General features: G+C 34.6%; 1 pseudogene; it reads left to right on the top strand.

Annotated features, from left to right (window-relative positions):
- The first annotated feature begins 1,202 nt into the window (after positions 1-1,202).
- On the top strand, positions 1,203-4,323 carry LOC149226123 (naringenin,2-oxoglutarate 3-dioxygenase pseudogene; annotated as a pseudogene).
- Positions 4,324-9,333: the final 5,010 nt, after the last annotated feature.

The following is a 9,333-nucleotide window of genomic DNA, read 5'->3' on the forward strand; positions in this document are numbered from 1 at the left end:
AGCATCACCATGCTCCCACCCCCACACAGTAAGTGTGGTGTTCCACAACATACGGTTTACGAAAATTTCCATGGGCTTATAGTTCACCTCTTGGAAAACATCTTCATTGACATTTTGTACCTTCGCATTTGGAAACTCGAGGATCTTCACTTTTGGTAGCTATGGTGTGCATGGCTTTGCATTCTCCTTCTCATTTAAGCCCCATCGCTCAGTTTGTGGTGCACCAATAAGCCTTTCTCTAGCTCATCTTGGTTTTGGTGGGTCCCAGGGGGACAAATTGGGCAGCAAATTCAAAACAAATGAAGAAATTTCAACTTTCATCTATTAATATCCATGTCGTATTGTTAATTTGCTCCTAACTTCTATTTTAGTAATCTGCATTTAGTTTTGGTGTGATGTTAGTGACTTTTGAATTAATAGTGGGATAGATAGATCCATTTAACTCAAGATCTACTGAGAACCTAGAGGAATCAAATCTCTTTGAAGTGAAAATCTTTCCTCAAGTTTTACACTTGCATTTTGAGAGATTTGAACCACCTCAATGCTTGGTGATCAGGAGTTAAAATGAGTCTATGCTAGTTATAAGCCAATTTTGAACTATGAGTAAATCATAAATCTAGAATTGATTATTGGCAAAATTGAATAACAATGAAAAATTAGATAACAAAATTGGTTGTTTAAACTATAAACAAATTTTCAATTTTTTAACTATAAAATAAATTAAAAAAAATAGATATCACTTATTAAGTATTAACAAAATTGGATAAAACACAAACTTTGACTTTTTTAACTATAAATAAATTTCTAAAAAAATCATATATTTCAAATTAATTATTAATAAAATTGAATAAAGTTTATAAGTAAATATCATATATTTCAAATTAATTATTAGTAAAATTGAATAAAGCTTATAAGTAAATTTCTAATACAATCATATCTTTCACTTAATTATTACTAAAATTAAAAAAGCTTAATCATAAACCGTATATCTAATTATTCAACAGGTTAAGATAAAGTCTTAAGAACGTTTTGGGTAAAAAACAAACCGTCAAAACAACGTTTTATAAACTTTAACACACGTCACAAAAGACGGTCACTTCAATTTTTCAAACGTTAAATACGGGTAAAATAGCTCGTGACGGGCAAATTGCCCGTCAAATTCCATCATTGCAGGGGAGAACACAGGTTATGAGATAATTTCCAGCCAAACCTGCCCTTTGACCTTTTTCATCTATTCTGATTGTTGGCGAAATGGGACAAACAGTTGTGCAAGTGAATACTGTGAAATCGCTAGCCGAACTGGGGACTAAGGATTTACCTGTTAATTACGTGAAGAATGATGAGGATGAACGACCAGGTGTGGCATCAGACGATTTCAGCAAAGAGGTGCCCGTCATTTCCCTTGCGAATGCAGCAACCGGAGGAGCAGAGCATACAGAGTTAATAAGAGTACTCGGAGCGGCATGCAAAGAGTGGGGAATGTTCCAGGTCATAGATCACGGCTTCCCAGCAGAACTGAACTCTCAGATGATGCGTTGTGCACAGGAGTTCTTTTCGATTCCAGTGGAAGAGAAGAAGCAGTACGCCGTATCGAAAGGGCAGTTTCTGGGATATGGAAATGGGAGTTTTATCAACGAAATGCCTTCGATAGACTGGAGAGAACAATACGTCACCACATGCTCCCCGGCACGGGACATCCAAAGCTGGCCTACAAAGCCAGTTCAATTCAGGTAACCATGCGTTATGATTATATAGATTATATATGTCACGTTGTCGATGCTCCAATAATAAGAGAATGTATTTCTCGATTCTTGAACCGTTATTGTTTCAGGGAAGTTTTAGCCAAATACAGTGATGCGATGTTGGAGTTGACGAACACGCTGCTTGCGCTAATCTCAGAATCGCTACAAGTTGAAGTAGATGAAATCGAAAAAGCCTGTGGGGAGGGCAAACAGAAGGTTGTCTTCAATTACTACCCGATTTGCCCCCACCCGGAGTTAGGCTTAGAGAGACATACCGATCCAGGAACTTTAACCATTTTACAGCAAGACAAAGTCGGAGGGCTTCAAGTCACAAAAGACCACGGTAAAACGTGGGCTACAGTGGAACCCGTTGATGGAGCTTTCGTTGTAAATATCGGAGACCAAATGCATGTGAGTGTTTATATTTATTGGTTTCTGGTTGTAAATTTTAGTTATACATGGATGCAATGGTATTCTTAAAAGCCTTTAATCACTCATCACATTCCGTATTCTTAAAAGCCTTTAACCATTGCCAACCATGTTATATATATATATATATTAATTATCACTATAATTGATATGGTTTTTATTGCTTTTTTGGAGTGTAAGAATATTTTAAACGGCAATGATGTTTAGCAGAAGTGTTTATTTTCATTTTAAAATTGCTGTGAAGCTTTATACATTGAATTTAAATTGTTAATACAGTGTTTAATATATCTATATTTTATCTGCACAAAGAATACACATACGAATCTTGAAACTATATTAACTCATACTCTCAGAGATAGAAATGATATTGATTGATGTTTTTATTTTAGAATAAGGTTTTAAAAATTTAATTGTTCCAAGTTATTTAATATATATGTACATTATCACTTTATACATATTTAATTTTATTTATGAAAAGTAAGAAGTGGTTATTTGAAAATAAATCTTAATTTTTAAAATTTTGATATATTTTTATTTACTCACAAATGAATTTTAAATCCCATAATATTAGTCTTGTCAATATTCTTAACCAATAATAAAATTGGAATATAAATTTTATAAGAATAAAAATTTATTTTTATAATTTTTTTTCACTTTTGGTTCACGGATACCATGGTCAGTGGTCCGCTACTTCCAGGATCGGAAAACTAACCCCAAGAGCTTTCGGGTTTCAACTCTGTGACCTCCCATTGGGGAGGCCCCGGCTTGACCGATTGAGCTAACCCTTAGGGCTAAATTTATTTTTATAATATACAAATATTTAGTTTAATATTTGAATTTTTGGCAACTATTATTAAACTTTAGAAAAATTGTTTTTCTTGAAACCAATTAATTGAAAGTCAAAGATTATTTTGACAAATTGATTACAATATACACACTGACTTAGGAAGCTATAATAAGTGAGATAATTATTTATTGTTTACCTTTTTCATATTCAATTTATATAACTTATATTCAATCTATATAGCTTATTAAATTGTTTAAAGAAAATTGATAGTTGTCTTTAGTGCAAGTTTTTGGACTTTCCATTGGCGGAAAAAATTGAGGTGAAACCTTAATTTGTGTAATTCAAACTGGTTTTTTGACTCTATATATGGTGTTAGCTCCCTGAGAAACCCCTAGGGTACATCGATTGTATAGGTGTTACCCATCAAGATTGTGCTTTCAATAAATTCCTACCAGATTTTAGAGGAATTAGACCAAAAAAACTCAACGGAAAAGCTTCCTAAAAATCACATTAAAGACAACTAGCAACAAAATTAACTTTTTGTTTTTACCAATAAATTTATATAGATAATATAATAGAGATAATACAATAATCACATGATGACCTCATTTATCAAATAATTTATCTATACTACATTAACTTAATATATAAAAATATATTATAATTAAAATTAGAAATTAATAAAAAAGGAATATACTATACAACAAAATAATCTACACCTTGTGATTATAATATATGGAAATATATTTACATGTACTAATTGAATTTAGGAATAAATATATTACACTGCACGTAAACATGACTTGTTAAATGAATATAGATGAAATAGTAATACCACCATATATGAATTCGAACATAGTAATTGATAAGTTGTTGTATCAATGCTGCAGGTTTTGATAGATGAAATAGTAATACCACCATATATGAATTCGAACCATAGTAATTGATAAGTTGTATCAATGCTGCAGGTTTTGAGTGACGGTATTTTCAAGAGCGCAGATCACCAAGTTGTTGTGAATTCGAGTGTCCAAAGGACATCAATAGTGACATTCTACAACCCCCATCCAGAGTCTATTGTTTATCCTTTGGATCCATTAACGACGAGGAAGGGGGAAAGCCATACTGACACAAGGTTTGATCGTTGGGTCTACAAGGAACTTTACCATAGGAAGATTACCAAGCACCTTGTGGCCAAGCAGGTCAAACGCGTCAAGGAAATGAGTTTAGTGCAGCAACCAGAAGAGTAATTGTGTAATTGATGCAGGAGCATCTGGACTTAGCCAACAATGTGATTGTATGTTCACATGTTGTGGCTAACATGAGATGAATTTCATGGACATGAGTGGTCAAAATTAGTTTAGTAGAGAGGGTTGGATCTTTCGAATTGATCTTTATCTCAATTATTGTAATAATTGGATTATTGTATTATTTTTAGAACAAGAGATAAGTTGTTAGATTATGTGTGTATCAGAGCTTGAGAATATGGATTTAATGGTTGAGTTGATAGAAATAGAGATTGAGTTGTTAATGCAGTTAGGATAGGATTTGATCCATAAAAGAAAAAAAATGTAATGATAGAGATTAGATGGAAGGATAGAGTGAGTAGAGCGAGAGATTGAGAGAGAGATAGGGTTCGAGAGTGAAATAGAGGTCAAACAAACTGTTGTAATCGAGCTGAGAGGGCCAAGACTATGTAATTTCTATTTTATCGAATAAATGATTAAGTGTGATGTTGCGTGTTAATCCTGGTGCAGAATTTCATTTGTATCTTGGTATCAGTGTTCTGGATCCTAATCGGGTATTAATCTTTGTTTGTGTGTTTTTATTGATAATCACATTCTATTAGCATTAAGGGTTAATATCGAGCTTAAGCGTTAAACCTTATTAAGCGCATTTCTTAAAAGTATGTATTAAGAATGTGGGTAGTATTCAGAAAGTGGTAAGTGGTGTCTCGCGCGCCCTAAAAGTGGTAAACAATATTTCTAAATTTCACTCGATTAGCATAAGTGGGTGACACGTAGCACGAGAAAACCAGAAATCTCGTGCGCTCTCTATCTGATATCAATCGTGAAAGTAATCGCGTGATATTGTGCAATATCCGTTGGATTGGGTGAACGAATCAACGGTGCGGATTGGAGCATTAGACAAAAGGAAAAATCAAAGAGAGACTAATGGTGATTGGTTAGGTAAGTGGGACCCTCAGTAAGAAATACATGTACTAAATCTATTAACGCGCAGCTGCTTGGTTTTCGAGTAAACCATTAGTCTAATTCTAGACTATCACATCAACATAAGGTAGCCATCTACATCATTTGGTATCAGAGCCCAAGGATTAAGTCCGCGACAGTAAACATGCCATGTAGGAGAGGAGCTGGTATAGGTCAGGGAGACCTGTAGCGAATGCAGTTCTGCTGGAAGAGATTTGAAATTTGCACACCAAGGATGTAATAAATGGAAACTGCTCAAAGGAGAGCAACTAATGAAGGAGATGCCAATGCTGCAAAGGAATCTTCTGAGGAAGAAGAAGAGGATGAAAGAGAAGCTATCAAAGTACTCAAAATGTTGGCCAAAGCAAGTGGAATACCAAAGGTGGAAATACCTTTGTATGACGGGAATATCAATGTAGAAGAGTTGATAGATTGGATCAGTTCATTGGACAAGTATTTCGACTATGAGGAGGTTGATGACAAAAAGAAGGTGAAATTTGCAGTTACCAGATTAAAGGGTCATGCAGCTATCTGGTGGGATGAACTACAAACATCCAGAGCAAGAAAGGGGAAGTCCAAGATCAAACAATGGGATAAAATGGTGAGTAGAATGAAAGCTAAACTTAAGCCAAAAGATTATCAGTTAAATCTTTTCAGAAAGTTACAGAATTTGAGACAAAAAGGAATGAATGTCAAAGAATATATAGAAGAATTTTATAAGCTCAGCATTAGAGCAGTACATGTAAAGGATGATGTAGAAAAGGTAGCCAAGTACATCAATGTCTTGAGATATGACATACAGGATGAAATTAGTTTGTTAAGTCTGAAGGAAATTGGAGATGCCTATCAAGCAGGTTTGAAAGCAGAGGAGAAGATGTTGAGAAAACAAAATCAGAGGAATAGAGGGAAAAGTTCAGCAAGAGGCAGAGGAACTACTAGATCAAGATTTCAGCACCCTCAGGGTGAAGCATGAGGTTGAAGTAGTAGACCACCAGAGAGAGGAGACTTTAGTGGAGGAAGATTTGCACCCAGAGGAAGAGGCCGAGGAAGAAAATTTGGTGTTATACATGTGGAGAATGGGGACATGGATCATGGGACTGTACTCATAATCAAGCAACAAATCAGCAGAATTTGAATGTGGTTGAGGCAAAGGAAGAAAAACCTTAAATTGCAAATAAGGAAGAATCACCCAAAGTAGGAGAATTTTTGTTATTGAAAAGGGTATCGCTCAAAGCAGAGAAAGAGAGAGGAGAACTAGCTCATAGGAAGATTTTATTCAGAACTACATGCACAGACTCTAGAGCCATAAACAAAATTACAATCAGGTATCGTTTTCCTTTACCATGAATGAATGATTTGATGGATTGTTTAAGTGGGTTAAAGTATTTTACTAAAATAGATATGAAGAGTGGATATCATCAAATAAGGATTAGAGAAGGAGATGAATGGAAGACTGCATTTAAAACAAAAAGTGGGATGTATGAGTGGTTATTGATGCCTTTTGGACTCACTAATGGACCGAGCATATTCATGAAATTGATGAATGAAGTCTTGAAGGAATATGCACGCAAGTTTTTCATTGTTTACCTTGATGATATTTTAGTTTTCAGTAGAAGAAAAGAAGAACATCTGGAGCATCTTAAGTTGGTTCTAACAACTCTGCAGAAAGACAAACTACTGATAAATCTGAAGAAATGTAGTTTCATGAAAGAAGAATTAATCTATTTGGGGTTTGTAGTTTCTAAAGAAGGTCTGAAAATGGATGCAGAGAAAGTCCAAGCAATTTGGAACTAGCCTATTCCAGGAAACATATTTGAGGTAAGAAGCTCTCATGGTCTTGCAAGTTTTATAGAAAATTTATTAGAAGTTTTAGTCAGATCTGTGCACCAATTATTGAAAAAATCAAAGAGACTAATCAACGATTCAAGTGGACAGAAGCAAGAAACCGAAATTTTAAATTGCTGAAGAAGAAAATTACAGAAAAATGAGTTTTAGCTTTACCTGATTTTGGAAAAGTATTTTAAGTTGAAACTGATGCTAGTGGAGTTGCAATTGGAGCAGTTTTAAGTGAGGAACAAAAACCAATATCATACTTTAGTGAGAAAATAAATGAAGCTAAGAAGAAATATTCTTCTTATGATAAAGAATTTTATGCTATTGTGCAAGCTTTAAAAAAATGGAGACATTATTTATTACCAAAAGAGTTTGTATTTTATTATGATAATCATGCATTACAAATCATAAACAACCAACCAAAATTGAATCAGAAGCATGCCAAGTGGGTAGAGTTTTTATAGAGCTTTACTTTTGTGATCAAACATACAAGTGGTAAGCTAAACAAAGTTTCTGATGCTTTAAGCAGGGTAAATTTCATTGTGCAAGAATTAAGAGTTGGTGTTGTAGGAATTGAAGAAATGGTTGATATGTATAAAGATGATGCAAATTTTAAGGATATTTATGCAGTTGTACAAAATCTAGCAGTTCATAATAGAAGCTAGTGGTTAGACTATCTTATCCAAGGAGGATTACTATTTAAAGGTAACAAACTGTGTATTCCCAAATGTTCTATGAGGGAACACATAATCAAGGAGAGACATAGTGCAGGGTTATCTGGGCATTTTGGACAAAACAAAACCTTTGCTAAGGTAAATGCTTTTTACTACTGGCCAAAGATGCAAACTAATTTTAAGAGATTTGTTGGAAAGTGTGGGATATGTCAGCATGCTAAGGGGAGAAGCCAAAATACAAAATTGTACCAGCCATTGCCAATACCAGACCGACCATGGGATGCAGTTAGTATGGATTTTGTGTTGGGATTACTTAGAACCCAAAGAGGAAATGATTCCATTTATGTTGTGGTAGATAGATTTTCTAAAATGGCACATTTCATTGCATGTAAAAAGACTAGTGATGCAACACATATTGCTAATATGTTTTTTTCAGAAGTTGTAAGGTTGCGTGGATTGCCTATAAGTATAGTGTCTGATAGGGATATAAAGTTTGTTGGGAATTTCTGGAGAAATTTGTGGAAGAAACTAGGTGTAAACCTTAGATTTAGTTCAACCTAACATCCTCAAACAAATGGACAGACTGAGGTAGTAAACATAAGCCTGGGAAACATATTAAGAAGTTTAGTGTATAAAAATCCTAAGCAGTGAGATTTAGCACTTGCTCAAGCTGAGTTTTCTTATAATGACACTCCAAACCGAAGTACTAGGATGAGTCCATTTCATATTGTTTTCAGAATGAATCCAAGAGGTGTGTATAAGCTCAAAAACTCGGGTAAATAGGAGACAAGAAGTGCAAAGGCTGAAGAGTTTGTAGAGCAGATGTAGAGACTACAAGAAGATGCCAAAGACAGATTTCAGGAAAGCAGTGGCAAATACAAATAGAGAGCTGATATGAAGCGAAAGGAAAAAGAATTCCAAGTGGGTGATCTAATGATGGTACACTTGAGGAAAGAAAGATTTCCTGTCGGGTCTTATAATAAACTAAGGATGAAAAAGATAGGGCCATGCAAAATTGTGAGGAAGTTTTCAACCAATGCGTATGAAATTGAGTTGCCACAAGGGATTGGAATATCACCTATCTTCAATGTTGCAGATCTTTATCCATACAAGGAGACAAAGGTAGAGTTACAGAAGGAACCTACAGAAGATGAAGAACATACTGTACATTGGGAAGAACAAATGCCTAAAACAATCTAGAAAGAGGTGGGAGCTGTTTTGGAGAAAAGAGTATCCAAAAGAACTAGAGGACAAAATTATTTTCAGTATCTAGTCAAATGGAAGGGACAACCAATGGAGGATGCCAGTTGGTTAACAACAGCATAATTACAAAAATACGGAGTCAATCCTCACATTTTGATGAATGATTCCTTTCTTCCCCGGGAGTCTGATGCAGGAGCATCCGGACTTAGCCAGCAATGTGATTGTATGTTCACATGTTGTGGCTAACATGAGATGAATTTCATTGACCTAAGTGGTCAAAATCAGTTTAGTAAAGAGGGTTGGATCTTTCAAATTGATCTTTATCTCAATTATTGTAATAATTGGATTATTGTATTAGTTTTAGAACATGAGATAATTTGTTAGATTAGGTATGTATCAGAGCTTAAGAATAGGGATTTAACGGTTGAGTTTATAAAAATAGAGATTGAGTTGTCAAT

The sequence above is a fragment of the Pinus tabuliformis genome, chromosome J, assembly GCF_031772625.1.
Source record: "Pinus tabuliformis cultivar Carrire ecotype Pingquan chromosome J, CPIR1, whole genome shotgun sequence".
NCBI lineage: Eukaryota > Viridiplantae > Streptophyta > Pinopsida > Pinales > Pinaceae > Pinus > Pinus tabuliformis.